The sequence below is a fragment of the Schistocerca cancellata genome, chromosome 11 (genome assembly GCF_023864275.1).
Source record: "Schistocerca cancellata isolate TAMUIC-IGC-003103 chromosome 11, iqSchCanc2.1, whole genome shotgun sequence".
NCBI classification, from domain to species: domain Eukaryota; kingdom Metazoa; phylum Arthropoda; class Insecta; order Orthoptera; family Acrididae; genus Schistocerca; species Schistocerca cancellata.
The window spans coordinates 131,731,375-131,744,450 of record NC_064636.1 but is presented as its reverse complement, the minus strand read 5'-3'; positions in this window follow the sequence as shown (position 1 = coordinate 131,744,450).

Sequence of the window (13,076 nt, the reverse complement as noted above, 5' to 3'; positions counted from 1 at the left end):
CTCGATGTTAACAAATTTCTCTTCTTCAGAAACGCTTTCCTTGCCATTGCCAGTCTACATTTTATATCTTATTAAAAGAATAAGATGCAATAATCTTAGCAATATATAATGAGGTTTAAAGGTATTACAGATTTCTTTAATGACAATGCCTCTTGGTCACACGTACAGTCAACAAAGCATGTGGCTCGTGTTCACGTATTAGACTTGTAATTCTGGTTTCTATGTGCTATTATAGTATTTCTGGTTTTTCAATTAGTTCATTGTAAATGGTGTTTAAAATATTTCGTCGTTTTGAGAAAGAACAGATACATGTACGTTGAGTCACGCTACCACACACAGAACAGTTACACGTGTGCTTTGTTGTTTCATATCTTTTATAGTTCCAGGGGACTTAATTAATACTTTAAATAATTTAATACTTTAAATACTTTAATACTTTTATAATAATAATACTTTTATCATATATATAATATTATAATATATAATAATACTTTTATAATAATACTTTATAATAATACTTTATAATAATACTTTTATAATAATAATACTTTTAAAATAATTTAATACTTTAAATAATTAATACTTTACCTCATTATATATTGATGAAGTCTCGTAATCGGTTGGCCCTGACTAGTATTAGCACGCAATCTGACGGCACAAAATAAAAATAAAGAATGACAAGGAATTTCCATTAATACAATGAACTAATTGAAAAACCAGAAATACTATAATTGCACATAGAAACCAGAATTACAAGTCTAATACGTGAACACGAGCCAGATGCTTTGTTGACTGTACCTGTGACCAAGAGGCATTGTCATTAAAGAAATCTGTAATACCTTTTTACCTCATTATATATTGACGAAAATTTTCCATTACACCAGCACCATAAATCAAAGCCCATCTCCTTTCTAAAATACACTGTGATAATTGCAACATCTTCCATCTATACATTACATCAACCGAACAGCATCTGCTCTCTCGCCCAACTGAACAACAACTGCACTCGACATCCTCTGAACTACTACTGCACCAGTGGAGGCGACGGAATAATAATCTTCGGCGCAATCTCTGGCGCTGTGACTCAGTGTAGCCACCCTTCACCATCTTAGCGTCAGAAGCAAACAGCAGGGAGTGGCGTGCTCGTGCGCCACTAATAAGGAGAGTCTTCTTTCCGTTTATCTTTGGGCACCGAAAAATATCGACAGCAAAACTGAGCAAAACAACCAGTGTCACATGAACTTGGCAAGAATCTACATACCGGTACAGTTTAAAGCAGTGGTTCCTGACCTGGTGTCAAATATCCGCTCAGGGATGAAATGAAATTGTTTAAGCGGTGAAAACAGAATACAGCAAGCAATAAAGAAATTAAAGAATAACAAGGCTTGTGGCGAGCACAAGATATACGCTGAGTTATTAAAGAATGGAGGCCCATAACTGAAATTAGAAATACGGGCGTTAATAGAAACAGTTTGGGAGACAGAAACCATTCCTGCAGATTGGAAAACTGCAATTGTGTGCCCCATATTTAAGAAGAATGACCGACTTGTTTGTGATAACTACAGAGAATTTGCCTTACTGGATGTCACCTACAAAATCTTATCGAGCTGCCTATTAAACAGGCTGATACCAATAACAGAAGAACTTATTGGGGACTACCAATGCGGTTTCCACAGTAACAGATGCACATTAGATCACACATTCACCCTAAGACAAGTAACTGAGAAGGTGTGGGAATTCAATGTAGATGTCCTCATATTATTCGTAGATTTTAAAAAGGCCTATGACAGCATACACCGACAGACACTCCTAAATATAATGAAGGAATTTGAAATACCATAAAAATTAATCAGGTTAGTTAAAATGTGTATAGATGAAACTTTGTGTGGCATAAAGACACCAGTAGAAGAAACTGAAGATTTGAAGGTGTACACTGGACTGAGACAAGGGGATGCCGTTTCACCTACTTTATTTATCCTTGTCCTAGAGAAGATCGATAGAGAATTTTCTAAAACAAGTCCACAAGGGATCCAGCTACAGGATGTGAACATTACAAGACTTGGCCTATGCAGATGATGTAGCGCTAACAAGTAGTTCCAAAACAGAATTAATCAGAACGATGCAAAAATACTACAAAATTGCTGAGAAAACAGGATTACATGTTAATGACGAAAAGACAGAATATCTGCGCGTAAGTAACAAAACTAGAAAAGAAGCACCTCTGACTATAGACGGTTTCAATTTCAAGACTGTTGAGCACTTCAAGTATCCAGGAAGTCTTTTTAGTAATAACAACATAACAGACGTAGAAATAGACGCCCGTCTATCAACAGCAAACAAGACACTTTTTAGTTTCATCAAAATTCTAAGAAAAAGATCACTTAGCAGTAACTTCAAAATCTGCTTATATCAATCGACCATAGCACCTGTGATGTTCTATGGATGTCAAACATTAATATTTAGAAAGGAAGATGAAGAAATATTCGAAAGGGAAATTTTTGGATCTGTATACCACGAAAATAACGTGGAATGGAGAATAAGAAGAAATAATAGGGCTGTACAAACACCGTAACATAGTCGAAGTGCTCAAAAGGAGAAGGTGGAATTGGGTAGGCCATGTAGCAAGATCGACAGAGAATAGACTACCTGGAATGGCATTCAGCAGAACAACAGATGGAACGAGAAGAAGAGGGAGACCCAGAATCAGATGGCGGGATGACACAAGTACGATCAACAGCAACAGCAACTGGACAAACAGCGCATTGGACGGGCAGAAGTGGAAGAGGCTCATAGAGCAGGCGTATGGTCGATAAGAAGAAATACTTCAATTGATTGATGAAAGGAGGAAGTACAAACATGCTCCGGGAAAATCAGGAATACAGAAATACAAGTCGCTGAGGAATGAAATAAATAGGAAGTGCAGGGAAGCTAAGACGAAATGGATGCAGGAAAAATGTGAAGACATCGAAAATGATATGATTGTCGGAAGGACAGACTCAGCATACAGGAAAGTGAAAACAACCTTTGCTGACATTAAAAGCAACGGTGGTAACATTAAGAGTGCAACGGGAATTCCACTGTTAAATGCAGAGGAGAGAGCAGATAGGTGGAAAGAATACATTGAAAGCCTCTAAGAGGGTGAAGATTTGTCTGATGTGGTAGAAGAAGAAACAGATGTCGATTTAGAAGAGATAGGGGATCCAGTATTAGAATCGGAATTTAAAAGAGCTTTGGAGGGCTTACGGTCAAATAAGGCAGAGGGGATAGATAACATTCAATCAGAATTTCTAAAATCATTGGGGGAAGTGGCAACAAAACGACTATTCACGTTGGTGTGTAGAATATATGAGTCTGGCGATATACCATCTGATTTTCGGAAAAGCATCATCCACAAACTCCGAAGATGGCAACAGCTGACAAGTACGAGAATTATCGCACAATCAGCTTAACAGCTCACGCATCGAAGCTGCTTACAAGAATAACATACAGAAGAATAGAAAAGAAAATTGAGAATGCGCTAGGTGACGATCAGTTTGCCTTTAGGAAAAGTAAAGGGACGAGAGAGGCAATTATGACGTTACGGCTAATAATGGAAGCAAGGCTAAAGAAAAATCAAGACACTTGAAAGGTGGCTACACTGAGCCACAGCGCCAAAAATCGCGCCAGAGAGTATTGTTCCGCCGCCTCCACTGGCAGTGATTATTGAGACGTAGCGGCAGGCAGTTCTTACCGAGAAGTTGTGTTGGACACTGCTTGTAGCTGAAGTCAGAGTGAGATGCGGTAGTGGAGAGTGTTGTTCCATGTTTATGCAGTTATTTGATGGGAGAGATAGCAGATGTTGTTCCAATGGAGATATTGTAATGATCTGAGTGCTTTTCGTCAATATATATGAAGGTAATAAGTATTATGTTGTTTTATTATTGGAGTGTCCTGAAAAGTATGTCAGTACAGGTTCAGTCAACAAAGCATCTGGCGTGTGTTCTTGTATTAGAGTGTAATTTTGGTTTTCTTGCACAATTATAGTATTTCTAATTTTCTTTTATCACGTCAGTATAAATGGTATTTAAAATTTCTTGTCTTGTTGAAGAAGAACCGTGCCAGATGTGTACGTTGAGTCATACTTCCACACACAGAACAGCTACACTTGTGCTATGTTGGCTTCGTAGATTTTATAGTTGCTGGGGACTTAATTAATTAATTGTATTAACTGAAATTTTCTTTTCATTCTTGTTGTTGTTTCATGCAGTCAGATTGCGTAATAATACTAGTCAGGGCCAGCCGTTTACGAGACTTGCGTAATCGGACTAACAGCTACTAAAAAATATTTTCATTAATAATTAAGAAAGCCCCCATGCACACTTTCATAGGATTTGTCGACCTGGAAAAAGCGTTCGACAATATAAAATGGTGCAAGCTGTTTGAGATTCTGAAAAAAGTAGGGGTAAGCTATAGGGAGAGACGAGTCATATACAATATGTACAACAACCAAGAGGGAATAATAAGAGTGGACGATCAAGAAGGAAGTGCTCGTATTAAGAAGGGTGTAAGACAAGGCTGTAGCCTTTCGCCCCTACTCTTCAATCTGTACATCGAGGAAGCAATGATGGAAATAAAAGAAAGGTTCAGGAGTGGAATTAAAATACAAGGTGAAAGGATATCAATGATACGATTCGCTGATGACATTGCTATCCTGAGTGAAAGCGAAGAAGAATTAAATGATCTGCTGAACGGAATGAACAGTCTGATGAGTACACAGTATGGTTTGAGAGTAAATCGGAGGAAGACGAAGGTAATGAGAAGTAGTAGAAATGAGAACAGAGAGAAACTTAACATCAGGATTGATGGTCACGAAGTCAATGAAGTTAAGGAATTCTGCTACCTAGGTATTAAAATAACCAATGACGGACGGAGCAAGGAGGACATCAAAAGCAGACTCGCTATGGCAAAAAAGGCATTTCTGGCCAAGCGAAGTCTACTAATATCAAATACCGACCTTAATTTGAAGAAGAAATTTCTGAGGATGTACCTCTGGAGTACAGCATTGTATGGTAGTGAAACATGGACTGTGGGAAAACCGGAAGAGAATCGAAGCATTTGAGATGTGGTGCTATAGACGAATGTTGAAAATTAGGTAGACTGGTAAGGTAAGGAATGAGGAGGTTCTACGCAGAATCGGAGAGGAAAGGAATATGTGGAAAACACTGATAAGGAGAAGGGACAGGATGATAGGACATCTGCTAAGACATGAGGGAATTACTTCCATGGTACTAGAGGGAGCTGTAGAGGACAAAAACTGTAGGGGAAGACAGAGATTGGAGTACGACAAGCAAATAATTGAGGACGTAGGTTGCAAGTGCTACTCTCTGAGATGAAGAGGTTAGCACAGGAAAGGAATTCGTGGCATGCCGCATCAAACCAGTCAGTAGACTGATGACCAAAAAAAAAAAAAAAAAAAAGCTCGATAAGATCCTTACCACATGTAAAGTAAAAGTAAGAAAACATAAGGGCTCGGCTACGTTAGGCCCACGTAACTAAATTATTCTTGAAATGCCATTACTATTGTCACTGTTTCATAGGACTGTAATAGTGACTATATAAGTTATGAATAATAACATTTTTGGCCATTTATTTGTTAATAAATATGCACCCAGTTGCTTCTTTAGTTTTTTGATAAGATTTGTTCAACCGTAAACGTGTTAGTGCATGAATGTCATCAGATGGAGGACTTACAGGAACATTATGCTGTGGAGCTAGTGTAGCTAGGTTCAGCGCCGGTACTGCTGGCGGACATGACGTAAATTTAGTAATCAGTGACGAAATGTTTACGAAGAAGAAATCTTGATACGCGTCAGGTATTTACAGTGCATTCCCTCGTAGTATCCGTATCAAATCTCTTCCTATAATGTACATTATTGAGTTATGCTGACAAATAATGTCGCGTAGAAGAAAGTGTGAAGAGATGAATGACGAACACTAACTTCACTTAACGAAGGTTTATTCAGCACTTGCCCATACAAGAGCGTTGAGCGAACTACCTCCGGCCAGAACACATACAGTTACAGAGCATTCCAGTACAATGATTCTTGACATTCGTGGATACTTCTAGAATGTACTCGAACCGAATATACTAAATTAAAATTTTACACTTCAGGTGAGTTTTGAACTCACGACGCACGATGCAACAGTCCAGATTCGGAACCGCCACACAACGATGATCGAGCCACTATCCCCTCTTCTGCGACATTGCTCCCTCTTTAAGAGAACAGCGTCTCGGTGTTACGTCCTCAAAGTCTGGGAACGAGTCATCGGTCCTGCATACTCCGACTCCCGATGACTGGCGGTGATCTTCTTAGAACTTCCTTTGCCGCTACGCTCCTCGTCACCTTTCCGCTTCTTGCCTGTCGCTGGAGCTTCCAATTTACCGCCGCTTGCAGGATCCTTATAGGTTTCAAATGGTTCAAACGGCTCTGAGCACTATGGGACTTAACATCTGAGGTCATCAGTCCCCTAGAACTTAGAACTAATTAAACCTAAGGACATCACACACATCCATGCCCGAGGCAGGATTCGAACCTGCGACCGTAGCGGTCGCGGGGTTCCAGACTGAAGCGCCTAGAACCGCTCGGCCACACCGGCCGCCACTTACAGGGCTTCATTCGAACGACGTGGACCGTATCTCTGATCTTTCGTCACTTTGCGTCGGGGCCGAAATCTTCAACTTCATAAGTAAGATCAGACAACTGTCTTACAACCTTATAAGGTCCACACTAGCGCCTGAGGAGCCTCTCAGAGAGACCAACCTTCCGAACAGGAGTGAAGATCCAGACGAGGTCACCAGGCTGGTAGACAACAGGGCGGTGGCTCGCGTCATACCTTCGGCGATCTACATCTACATCTACATTTATACTCCGCAAGCCACCCAACGTTGTGTGGCGGAGGGCACTTTATGTACCACTGTCATTACCTCCCTTTTCTGTTCCAGTCGCGTACGGTTCGCGGGAAGAACGACTGCCGGAAAGCCTCCGTGCGCGCTCGAATCTCTCTAATTTTACATTCGTGATCTCCTCGGGAGGTATAAGTAAGGGGAAGCAATATATTCGATACCTCATCCAGAAACGCACCCTCTCGAAACCTGGACAGCAAGCTACACCGCGATGCAGAGCGCCTCTCTTGCAGAGTCTGCCACTCGAGTTTGCCAAACATCTCCGTAACGCAATCACGGTTACCAAATAACCCTGTGACGAAACGCGCCGCTCTTATTTGGATCTTATCTCCGCCGTCAACCCGATCTGGTAAGCATCCCAAACTGATGAGCAATACTCAAGTATAGGTCGAACGAGTGTTTTGTAAGCCACCTCCTTTGTTGATGGACTACATTTTATAAGGACTCCCCCAAGGAATCTCAACCTGGTACCCGCCTTCCCAAAAACAAATAATTTTATATGATCATTCCACTTCAAATCGTTCCGTACCCATACTCCCAGATCAGAAGTAACTGCTACCATTCTTTATTCCGCTATCATATATTCATACAATAAAGGATCCTTCTTTCTATGTATTCGCAATACATTACATTTGTCTATGTTAAGGGTCAGTTGCCACTCCCTGCACCAAGTGCCTATCCGCTGCAGATCTTCCTGCATTTGGCTACAATTTTCTAATGCTGCAACTTCTCTGTATACTACAGCAACATCAGCGAAAAGCCCCATAACACTCCCCTGTGGCACGCCAGACGTTACTTTAACGTCTGTAGACGTCTCTCCATTCGGAACAACATGCTGTGTTTTGTTTGCTAAAAACTCTTCAATCCAGCCGCACAGCTGGTCTGATATTCCGTAGGCTCTCGTTTTGTTTATCAGGCGAAAGTGCGGAACTGTATCGAACGCCTTCCGGAAGTCAAGGAAAATGGCATCTACATGGGAGCCTGTATCTAATATTTTCTGGGTCTCATGAACAAATAAAGCGACTTGGGTCTCACACGATCGCTGTTTCCGGAATGCATGTTGACTCCTACAGAACATATTCTGGGTTTCCAAAAACGACATGATACTCGAGCAAAAAACATGTTCTAAAATTCTACAACAGATCGACGTCAGAGATATAGGTCTATAGTTTTGCGCATCTGCTCGACGACCCTTCTTGAAGACTGGGACTACATGTGCTCTTTTCCATTCATTTGGAACCTCCCGTTCCTCAAGAGACTTGCGGTACACGGCTGTTAGAATGGGGGCAAGTTCTTTCGCGTACTCTGTGTAGAATCGAATTGGTATCCAGTCAGGTCCAGTGGAGTTTCCTCTGTTGAGCGATTTCAGTTGATTTTCTGTTCCTTGGACACTTATTTCGATGTCAGCCATTTTTTCGCTCGTGCGAGGATTTAGAGAAGGAACTGCTGTGCGGTCTTCCTCTGTGAAACAGCTTTGGAAAAAGGTGTTTAGTATTTCAGCTTTACGCGTGTCATCCTCTGTTTCAATGCCGTCATCATCTCGGAGTGTCTGGATATGCTGTTTCGAGCCACTTACTGATTTAACGTAAGACCAGAACTTCCTAGGATTTTCTGTCAAGTCGGTACATGGAATTTTAGTTTCGAATTCACTGAACGCTTTCGCAGTAGTTTCCTAACTTTGTTGTTGTACCACGGTGGGTTTCTCCCGTCCCTCACAGTTTTACTCGGCACGTACCTGTCTAAAACGCATTTTACGATTGCATTGAACTTTTTCCATAAACACTCAACATTGTCAGTGCCGGAACAGGTATTTTCGTTTTGATCTGTTATGTAGTCTGAAACCTGCCTTCTATTACTCTTGCTAAACAGATAAACCTTCCTCCCTTTTTTTACATTCCTATTAACTTCCATATTCAGGGATGCTGCAACGGCCTTATGATCACTGATTTCCTGTTCTGCACTTACAGAGTCGAAAAGTTCGGGTCTGTTTGTTATCAGTAGGTCCAAGATGTTATCTCCACGAGTCGGTTGTCTGTTTAATTGCTCGTTTCCTTGAGCCTGCAGTGTGCGGAGTCGAGCAATGTGCCGAGCTTCCTCGGCTCTGGTTAACACCTGGCCGATGTAGTCGTCGTCCGCGTCATCAGGATGTAACGGAAACACAGTGTCCATCGTCGTAGTCGCCTCACGCCCACGCACCAGGAGAAATGGCGTAAATCCTCACGAGAGGTAGTACCTCATCGCAGTGGCTCTGCTCAACACTGACGAACATTGATAGCATGTCGGCCGAGGTCTCTGAGCGGTCCCACCATTTTGTTCAAATGCTTCAAATGGCTCTGAGCACTATGGGACTTCCCCTAGAACTTAGAACTACTTAAACCTAACTAACCTAAGGACATCACACACATCCATGCCCGAGGCAGGATTCGAACCTGCGGCCGTAGCGGTCGCGCGGCTCCCGACTGTAGTGCCTAGAACCGCTCGGCCACACCGGCCGGCGCCATTCGGTATTTTATACCCTGTTTTAACGTATTTCCATATCAACACGTTGATTTAAATCGCTGGCGTTACTGAGTTGCCGTTTTGCCTGACCGTCATCGGCGCTAGTAGTGGGTATCGATACATCTCCTCTGACAGGTTGTTTGTTCGGATGCTGTGACTTCCCGGTTGTCATCTGTCGTGGGGTGAGTCGGAACGTGCGAGGAGCAGAGTTCCCGGCGGCAGTTCGGGTGGTGAGGTGGGCCCTGCCAGGGAGCTGCGACGCGTCTGGAGCGCAGCCTGGGCCAGCCAGTGATCCCGCCCGCCACGCATCACTTAAGCCGGGCCTGACCTTTGGGTGGATTGTCGGTCGGTCGGTCGGTCCGAGGACATCTCCGTGGGCCGCTGGCGGTCTCTGCGCAGCGTCGGAGTCTGTCTGGAGTTGTCAGATCGGTGCGAGCACCGTCGCTCTCCGAACCAGGACGTGAAGGTTCAGTGGATTTGAGCGTTGCGTTGTTGGTTGCGGCGTTGCCGTTGTGGAGGTTTTCCTGTGAGCAACAACGATGAAATGTTCGAGATAGCCGCCGTCAGGTGGAACTGATTAAATTAATTTATCCGTAGTTAAGGGGCTCCGGAACGCCCTATACTTGCAATGTTAAAATAACGCTTATAAATTACATCTCTCCTCACAAAGTATTTGAGGTAGGAAGTTGAACTTTTTACAGGTTATTTATTGGAGTGTGGGCTACAACTTAACACAGGGATATTACAAAATTTTAGTTCAGTTATTAAAGATGATTTTTTTTTCAATTGTAATGAAAATTCACAACATTTTTTTGCAATTTTTTATTTATATATTCAAAAATATACAGTTTTTTGGAAAAAGGCTGTGTTAAATTATGCAGAACGTACTGTGTAACATTTACTGAAAGTTTGAAACAAATATGTTTGGAAGATCCTTAGAAAACATGTAATTAGTATGAGAAAATAAAAGTTTTGGGAATCGAGCGACAAAGATTGGATTAACTTTTTAGTGCATTCCAGGTCCATAGGATGGATTATCTTCATTCTCTGCAAACTCCTCCTCCAGCTTCCTCTTGTTCCTCCTCCTGTTTACTCTTGCTTGTATTTCTAGACTCTTTACAGCCCTGTCTGCAGCCCGAAGGCGTTCCTTGTCTAAAGCAAGCATCGCTCGTACCATGTTAGAACCTATCTTCATTCCCATACCTTGCACCTTACAATGTTGCCATCATTGAAAGTCGCAACAGCATCATACACACCAAAGTGACGTGTTTCTATTCCAATAAATACAGTCTTGGGGATTCTCGACCATATAACACTATTTACACCTTCATTGGGGTTTTGAGTTTTTCCGTGAATACACTTTTTCAACAGTTCAGGTGCTGTTAAGTCTCTGAAAATAGGTTTTATCACTTCCATTATTGCATGAGGCAGACTATGCTTATGAGTGTACACTTCACCAGTTAGCAATCCTTTGTTATATTTACACCAACTGTCTTCTTCTTTGGGACACAACCTATCTTGGGGATTTTCATCGGTTGAAGAAGTATGAAAAAAAAGAGCCCAAAGAGCCTTCTTCATTTCGTCGACACTTTGTGTATTTTGCCTAATAGCAATTCCATAATAGCTCTGTATTTTGTCAATTAAACTGTGAGTTAACCTTCCCTTCCCATCCAATCCTTTACCATCACTGAGTTTTTGTTTTTTGTACGAAGCTTTCAGTCGCCGAAATCTTGTTCCCATTCGCTTCTGTACGTGTCCAATACACTCAAATTTCTGCACTACAACATCATCACCATAGGGCTTCAGTCCTTGAACATGTTTGAAACTTTTAGAATCACCGTCACCAAGGTAATTAACATATCGCACAGCGCCACGGTGGGTCACGCCCATGTAGAACACATTTCAAAAAAAATTTAAAAATAGTTGTAGTATTCGGAATTGAATAAATTACACTCCTGGAAATTGAAATAAGGACACCGTGAATTCATTCTCCCAGGAAGGGGAAACTTTATTGACACATTCCTGGGGTCAGATACATCACATGATCACACTGACAGAACCACAGGCACATAGACACAGGCAACAGAGCATGCACAATGTCGGCACTAGTACAGTGTATATCCACCTTTCGCAGCAATGCAGACTGCTATTCTCCCATGGAGACGATCGTAGAGATGCTGGATGTAGTCCTGTGGATCGGCTTGCCATGCCATTTCCACCTGGCGCCTCAGTTGGACCAGCGTTCGTGCTGGAAGTGCAGACCGCGTGAGACGACGCTTCATCCAGTCCCAAACATGCTCAACGGGGGACTGATCCGGAGATCTTGGTGTCCAGGGTAGTTGACTTACACCTTCTAGAGCACGTTGGGTGGCACGGGATACATGCGGACGTGCATCGTCCTGTAGGAACAGCAAGTTCCCTTGCCGGTCTAGGAATGGTAGAACGATGGGTTCGATGACGGTTTGGATGTACCGTGCACTATTCAGTGTCCCCTCGACGATCACCAGTGGTGTACGGCCAGTGTAGGAGATCGCTCCCCACACCATGATGCCGGGTGTTGGCCCTGTGTGCCTCGGTCGTATGCAGTCCTGATTGTGGCGCTCACCTGCACGGCGCCAAACACGCATACGACCATCATTGGCACCAAGGCAGAAGCGACTCTCATCGCTGAAGACGACACGTCTCCATTCGTCCCTCCATTCACGCCTGTCGCGACACCACTGGAGGCGGGCTGCACGATGTTGGGGCGTGAGCGGAAGACGGCCTAACGGTGTGCGGGACCGCAGCCCAGCTTCATGGAGACGGTTGCGAATGGTCCTCGCCGATATCCCAGGAGCAACAGTGTCCCTAATTTGCTGGGAAGTGGCGGTGCGGTCCCCTACGGCACTGCGTAGGATCCTACGGTCTTGGCGTGCATCCGTGCGTCGCTGCGGTCCGGTCCCAGATCGACGGGCACGTGCACCTTCCGCCGACCACTGGCGACAACATCGATGTACTGTGGAGACCTCACGCCCCACGTGTTGAGCAATTCGGCGGTACGTCCACCCGGCCTCCCGCATGCCCACTATACGCCCTCGCTCAAAGTCCGTCAACTGCACATACGGTTCACGTCCACGCTGTCGCGGCATGCTACCAGTGTTAAAGACTGCGATGGAGCTCCGTATGCCACGGCAAACTGGCTGACACTGACGGCGGCGGTGCACAAATGCTGCGCAGCTAGCGCCATTCGACGGCCAACACCGCGGTTCCTGGTGTGTCCGCTGTGCCGTGCGTGTGATCATTGCTTGTACAGCCCTCTCGCAGTGTCCGGAGCAAGTATGGTGGGTCTGACACACCGGTGTCAATGTGTTCTTTTTTCCATTTCCAGGAGTGTATATATCTATTAAAAGGTAATAGTCTGCAGATTCAGAAAACGCAAAAAAGTAAAAATTGAACTTTTCATGATTTTGAGCCTTTCCGGAGCCCCTTAAGTGCACCAGCGGAATTCTCTGCCTTGTGTTCTGGTTACCTGCCCTGGCCGCTAACTTAATTGTAGACAGTGTCTTTTCCTCATCGGTTGTTGCTGCCCAACGTGGTGTGTAGTTTTGGCAGCTCAGTTCATATACGCGTTTGTTTGGGGCTACTGATACTTGTA